The sequence below is a fragment of the Formica exsecta genome, unplaced genomic scaffold, assembly GCF_003651465.1.
Source record: "Formica exsecta isolate Colony F162 unplaced genomic scaffold, ASM365146v1 scaffold343, whole genome shotgun sequence".
Classification (NCBI taxonomy): domain Eukaryota; kingdom Metazoa; phylum Arthropoda; class Insecta; order Hymenoptera; family Formicidae; genus Formica; species Formica exsecta.
In genome coordinates this window covers 112,077-120,359 of record NW_021850682.1, presented here as the reverse complement: position 1 = coordinate 120,359, position 8,283 = coordinate 112,077, and positions in this window count along the sequence as shown.

Genomic DNA, 8,283 nt, shown 5'->3' with positions numbered 1-8,283 from the left:
ATTTTATATTTATGATAATATATAATAAGAACTCCCATCACTTTGACATTATTTAGAAATTTTAAACATTCTACAACTCCACTGGAATTTCACAAGGAGACAGAGGATATTATAAATGAAAGTAATAACATTGAGAGTATGCCAAGAGAATCTGCAATGTCTATTGATTTTGTTAAAAATTTAAAAAGGTAATATTCTTTGTAATACGGGTATATTGGTTTCTTTGCTAATTCTCGTTACTCCAATCATAACATTACCCAAATATTATTTTCTAGGACAAATGATTTTTGCGGTGAATCCACTGCACCAGCAAAAAAACGATGCTCTTTCAAGGAATTCGGCACTTTTAGAAGAGAAGATTTTACAGACGAAATTACATGGAATCGATTTGTGACTTTTTATACAATATATTTTTCAATTTTTTTTTATTTACTTATTATTTCTCATGAATATAATCTATTATTATATACACTTTATTCTTAATTTTTTATTTTTTATTACTTATACTATATTGTTTAGAATTATTTTTTTTAACAATAAATATTATTATATGGTATGAAAAATCATTTTTCGGGATTTATATCATCAATAAATATTATAGAAAACTGAATTCGCATGATGTCAATTTTCAATTCTCCTTCATTCCCACAGAAAATCCGTTCCCCAACAATTAAGTTATTGATAGATAAAATTTTACATCAAAAGGAGGGTCCATTTCCAAACGAACTAAAACAGTTTGCCTGTACAATACATTTTTATTCGCCAGCAGCATACGAATATGTAAGAAAGACATTCATGAATGTTCTTCCGCATCAGAGCACAATTCGGAAATGGTTAAGTAAGTGCAGCCAATAATGAACCGGGAATTTCAATCGATTTGTGACTGCATGCAAAGAATTAAGAAAAGAAAAATTATTGTTACAACGGAAAAATGAGCGTCTTTTTAAAAAAATTAAAACGTTTAACGACATCATTAAAGAGTTGAAGAATAAGAACTTAATAACAGATTTTGTTATACAGAAATCATGAATGTTAGCTAAAAGGCTTATTATGAACCGGGAATTTCGATTGATGCGATGAAGCATGTGTCCGAATTATGTAAAAACGCCGAAGCTAGAAATAAGAAATTATATTTTTCTTTAACATGCGATGAGATGGCGATTAGAAAATTGGTGGAATTTGACGAAAAACAATGGCATGGATATGTTAATATTGGAGATAACAGCAATGAGAGTGATAACAATACGGAAGCAACAAATGCTCTCATATTTATGTTAGTAGGCATTAATTGATATTTTAAAATTGTAGTCGCCTATTACTTAATCCACACATTAACGGGTAAAGAAAAAAGTAATATTTTGAATGACATATTATACGTTGCACATTCTCATACAATTCCAATTTGTAATATTACTTTTGATGGAGCGTCTACAAATATTTCTATGGTGGAAAAACTGGGAGCTAAAATTTCAACTTCTCCAGATAAGTTAATAACTCACTTTGAAGATCTTGTAACAAGAGAGCCCATAACAGTTATGTTTAATGCTGCTCATATGCTAAAATTAGTAAGAAATACATTGGCTGCAAAACAATCCTTCACAAATATGAACGGAAACACTATTGCTTGGAAATACTTGATTTTGCTTGTGGAAAAACAAGAAGAAAAAGGGCTTTATTTAGCAACTAGAATTCGTCGTAAGCACATTGATTTTACCAATGAAAAAATGAAAGTTCGACTAGTCGCTCAGACTTTCAGTTCCAGCGTTGCACTCTGAAATCCTGTGAAAAAGATTTCAAGTTAAAGCAACTTCAAGGTGCAACACCAACGGCAGAGTTTTGTCAGGTAATTAATGATATATACAGGTAATTAATGATATATTCGATCTGCTTAATTCAAGAAACCTTCTGACAAAAAAAAACAACCCAACGAGCAATTTCTGTTGAAAATTTAAAGGATATAAAAATGAGTGCGAAAAGTTTCATTGAATATATTGAAAAATTAAAAGATACGACACCTATAATCCAGACTAAAAATAAAACAGGTTTTCTAGAATTAATAATATGTTTAAAAACCGTGATCTTTTTGGCCGAACGATTGTTTTCAGAAAAATATATCACCTTCTTGTTAACATATAAAATGTCTCAAGATCACCTAGAGACATTTTTTTCTTGTATACGACGTTGTGGTGGATTTAACAACAATCCAACTGTTCGACAGTTTATAGCAGCTTTAAAAAAACTCCATGCGCATGTCAATATTAATATTATCTTGAATGGAAATTGTACACCTAAAGATGATACTGTCCTTCTCAAAGTAAATACAATGAACTACAGTGGTAAAGAAACAAATTGGATGGAAGATTTCATTTTGAACGTGGAGCATGATTATACGATGCAACCATCAATTACGTTCAGCGAATATCAAGCTGATATTCTAGTATACATTGCAGGATTTGTTACTAAAAAGACGGAAACAAAATTAAGTTGTCATTCGTGCATTGAATGCTTGAAGCAAATAAAATCACCATCGAAGCTGCAAACAAGAAAAGCTTATGGTAAATTATTTAATGCGTCCGACGATGTAATGAAAATTTGTAAAACAACAGAAAATATTATTAGGACGAATGGAAATATCTTGACTTCTAAAAATGTAATCAAGAAACTTACGAGGACAGACAATTAAGTTCGTAGAAAATATTTATTACAATTACAGAACACATTTATTCGTTATCTAATACACGGTCTCTTTTAAAATAGTCCCTTTTTTAAGCAATGCACTTGGTCCAATGTTTTTTCTATTGCAGGAAGCAATCTTCAAAATCATTCTCCGTGAGGCTGTTTAAAACACGCGTCAACTATTCTACCTCCGCTCGTGACCCCCAATGACGATCTTTCATGCCTTTCTTGATTTTGGGAAATAGAAAAAAGTCAGGGGGACCCGATCTGACCTCCTCCGATTTTTTTATATTCCCCAAGATTAAGAAAGATATGAAGAATCGTCATTGGGGGTCACGAGCGGAGATGGAATAGTTGACGCGTGTTTTAAACAGCCTCACGGAGAATGATTTTGAAGACTTTGTTTTCTGCAATAGAAAAAACATTGGACCAAGTGCATTGCTTTAAAAAGGGACTATTTTAAAAGGGACCGTGTATTAGATAACGAATAAATGTGTTCTGTAATTGTAATAAATATTTTCTACGAACTTAATTGTCAGTCCTCGTATACATTTAACACTAATAAGACTACGAGTAAATGATTTATTGACTGAAGTGGAACACGTTTTTGATCAAGCTTCCTTGACGGATCACAAGAATCAATTGATTCGCATTATTTTAGAAAAATTTTTCACTCTTCGTATGCATCATTATGCAGCTTCACAAAATAACAAAATCGGACGAATAAGATCAAAATTTACAAAACTTATTTTATTGAAAAATCAATAATATATATATATATAAAGTTGACCAGAATCAATTTTTGTTTCAGTATTGCCAAGTGCCTTAAATTCGTTGTTATTTTTATAAATTTTAATAAACGATTTTATACAAACGTGCCAATTGGTGTCCCATGAGAGTTTCATTCATAAATTATAATCGTATTTTTCATCATATTGATCAAGAATCACAAATCGTTTAGCAACAATATCCAAGTGTGCATGTAGTGTCCCAAAAATGATGCCTTTAATAACTATTTCAACTAAATACTATATTTACAAAATTAAGAAATTAGGCTCTCGAATGACATTACAAATTTCAAATAATCGTGGGCTAGTAAGAGCCAGAACGCGGATGGTAGTGCGTCAGTTTCATAAAAGAATAAGTTTTCTATGAAACTGAATATGTGCACAAGGCACGAAATTTACTTGGTGCTATACCAAGATTTTTAAAATTAATCTCAATTCGAGATTTATAATAACCCCTCTTTACCCCCTGGAGAGACGAAGGCGAGAAAAATATCAAGGCGAAGTCGCTGCATCGGGAAAAGCACCAAGTAAATTTCATGCCCTGTGCACATATTCCGTTTCATAGAAAACTTATTTTTCTATGAAACTGACGCACTACTATCTGGCTCTTACTAGCCCGCGATTATTTGAAATTTGTGATGTCACTCGAGAGCCAAATTTCTTAAAATTGTTATTTCACGCCGGCTGAAAGATGGCGTTATTAGTAATAGATATTTACATACATATAAGGCGAATGAGAAGTATCGGTGGTATGGGATTTGAATAGCTCAGAGGTAAGAGCAGTCGCCCGGCAAGCAAAAGACTCGGGTTCGATTCCCGATTCAGCGACTTCGCCCCGATATCTTTCTCGCCTTTGTCTCTCCAGGGGGGTAAAGAGGGGTTATTATAAATCTCGAATTGAGATTAATTTTAAAAAATCTTGGTATACACCAAGTAAATTTCGTGCCCTGTGCATATATTCAGTTTCATAGAAAACTTATTTTTCTATGAAACTGACGCACTACCATCTGGCTCTTACTAGCCCGCGATTATTTGAAATTTATATTTACAAAGATTTCTTCTTGCATATATTTTTATTTGATTGTATTTTGTATATTTTTATGTAATATAAAAGAACTAATATGTGAGATATATACAATATGTATTAATATCTAACTTTATCTTCTGTCCGTTTTGCCGATTCCCCCCTTTTACCGGCTAGTAAGTATTTGTATAATTATTATATATATTATTAATAATTATAATATTATTTATTTTAATTATTAATTATAACACTTTATTATAGTACTTATACTATTCTACAAGCAGGTCTTCTTCCCTTCTCAAAAATAATAAAGCAGTTACATCGAATGCGCTATATGTATTCTCCTCCACGCCTTTCAATTCCCCTTCACTTCTCTTCATCCCCTCTACTTCTTCGTTTCCCAGTCGACGAAGGCTTCTTTACCCTACCACGCGTCGTTAGACAAAGACAGATTGGTGATCGTACAGCAACTATTTCTTTCTATTTTTTGACGCGTTCTGACTACGGGAAATATAGAGACGCGCGGTCTATATATTATACGTCTATGACTATATTATAGTTAATCAGAGGGCGTAAAATATATGCGGCGCTGCTGACAGAAAGATTGAGAAAGGAGATGGAAGAAAAAAGAGAGTATTGCGGGAGTGAGAATCACCAGTGGGGTTTAGAAAAGAAAGAGGAAGGATGGATAATGTGCCGATATTACAATATGTTATAAAAAGAAAGAGCTAAGGAAAGAAAGAGGAAGGATTTTTCATAAACTTGAAGGCAGCGTTCGATAAAATGGATAGAAAGTTGTTGTGGGAAGCTATGGAAGAAAGAGGGTATAAGAAAGGCTTAATAGAAAGAATGAAAGAGATATATAAGAGTATGAGGAATGCAGTAAGGGTGCATGGATGGGTGACGGAATAGTTTTAGACAGAAAAGCGTGTGCAGGGCTGTCCACTTAACCCGCTTCTGTTTTCAATACTAATTGCGGATGCAGAGGAAAAAATGAGGAAAGGGCAGGTAGATGATGTTCAAATGGGAAAGGAAAGATTCTAATTATAATACTTTATTATAGTATTTATACTATTTTACAAGCAGGTCTTCTTGTCTTCTCAAAAATAATAAAGTAGTTACATCGAATGCGTTATATGTATTCTCCTCCATGCTTTTTAATTCTTCTTCATTTCTCTTCATGCCCTCTACTTCTCTGTTTCCCAGTCGACGAAGGCTTCTTTACCCTACCACGCGTCGTTAGACAAAGACAGATTGATGATCGTGATCGTACAGCAGCTATTCCTTTTTATTTTTTGACGCGTTCTGACTGCTAGAAATATAGAGACGCGCGGTCTATATATTATACGTCTATGGCACAGATTCACTCAAGATTTACTTCGCTAATATAACCTAACTTTGCTCAATATAACATCGATTGCGAAATCACTTCTCTTGCTTGCACTATTCCGCGTTAATAATTTCTTTTCACTTTATCACTTTTTTTCCTTTTGTGTTGTTGCACTATTCCGTGATATTCTCATAACGTTAATCATTTTATCACTTTTCTTTTTGTCGCATTATATTCCACGCGTACTCTTATAAAATATAAACAATAGTTGCTTTCCATTTATATCATCATTCAAATAATTCTCACTTGTGACGTCATAACTCAGTTAAATGCACGTTCTTTTTGATGCTGGCAAGTGAGATTTAAAAAATTGAAGTGCTTCATAGTGGCTTAAGATATAAAGGATTTTTGGGTTGCTCATTACATATGTTATTAACACACACACCCACACACACACAGCACATAGCACACATACATTTTTCTTTAATATTATTATTACATATGTAACGCGGTCACCTCGCTCGACGCTTGGATCGCCTCGTCGGTGTCCGGGTTCGAGAGGAGGGGAGACTTAAGCTTACGAGAACACAGAGTGAAGCGAAAAGATAGTTTATTCAAAGCAAGATAGACAGATACAGCAGATAGGTGGTGCAGGGCCGAGTGATGCCGTGCGTGGAGCGGTGTCGCTGGTAGCAGGGTGCGGGGCGCAAAGCGGAGACGCAAAGCGATGGGCGCAAAGCGGCGAGAAGCGCAAGACAGGCGCGGCAGGCAGGCGGTAACAGTTTTATTTACATGCGCGGTCGGTGCGACTATGAAAAGGCTTTATTGCTAATAGGCTGAATACTACGGTATAGTTATAACTAGCGGACAGATCTTATCACTAGGCAGGTCTTATTACTAACAGGCCTTACGACTAGGGTGCGGTTATAACTAGCGGACTTAGTACTAACAGGCTTACGACTAGCAGGTCTATTACTACGATGTTTGGAACTAGCGGACTTATGACTATCATGCGACTAATATTTACAGCGCGGTACGTGCATGCACTTATCATCTAAGGTTAGGCGGCCAGGTATTGCCGGCAGGCCCGAGTGTCACGTCGAGCACTGCCTGAGCAACGGAAGTCGGTTCAGCCCGACAGAGCCAAGTACAGCCTTGGCCCCAGGTAGAGGCGGGAGCCGGTGCAACCCGGCGGGGTCAAGGGCAACCTCGACTCCAGGAACGGTGTAGGCAGGAGCCGGTTCAGCCCGGCGGGGTCGAAGGCAACCTCGACTCCAGGTAGAGCGTGTCGGTACAGCCCGACGGAGCTGAGTTCAGTCTCAGCCTCAAGAGGTGCTAGGTAGTGGTGAGATCGGTATCAGGAGCAGGTCGGGATAGGATCTGGTCCCGATGTCTAGGCCGGCCGGGCTTATATACCCGGCCGGCGCCCCCACTATCCGTCACCCGTTTGGTAGTGGGGCCGGTTCCGCGTGGGGACCAGTGATGCCAGAATTGAGACGCGGGCAACACGACTCCGTGTACATGTAATGCGCAGAGCGCTCTGCGCATTACATGTACACGGTTTACGCTTGTGTGTGTATCCCCACCATTATGAAGTCGTGTTGCTCGCGTCTCAATTCTGGCATCACTGGTGGGGACCGCGAGAGAGATAGCGCGTATCGAGAGTCAAAACGCATGCGTGCGGCAAGCAAGATGGCGGTAGCGGGACAGGTAGAGCTAGGTGAAAAATCAGGCCATGCGTATACGTGTATGTATGGATATATATATATATATATATATACTCCATCGCCCATTTTCGTGAGAACGCAACCAAAATATTTTATTTATTATTTTCATATCTGCGATTATAATTTGCAAGCGAGATTGAGGCATCTTTTTCTGGCCAATATTGTTACGAGTATCAGGATAGATTTTTTTTAATCATAATTTCTTATCATTTTAAAAAAGGCAGCAGTTTATTGCTTGTTATAATATTACAAAACCGTTTCCTCATACTCTTTACATCATTGGAGTATTTTTTCTCGTAAGGATTGCCTCCTAATAACGAAGATGTATATATTTTCTTCTCTTTAGCTACCAACTTGTATATACACAGCCTAATAAACTATTATATACGCGAAATTTGGTGCCATCAAAAAAAGAAAAAATACATCGCCAGGAATCACAATAATAATTCCTTTCAATAATTTGTAAGCTTTTTTTACTATATATTATTGATTGCAATTATATGAAGGAATATCAGATATTGCACACTTAGTCTTTCAAAAACGGAAATTTCTTTAAATTTCTTCTAGAATAATTATTTTTTAATAACCAGAATATTCATGCACAAACCCCATATGATATGAAATATGTTTTAAACCAACCAGCACACGAATAAAAATCGCCTCTGGGATAAAATATTTTTTTAATAACCAGAGCGCACATGCAAACCGCTTCTGGAATAAAATATTTTTTAAAACAAC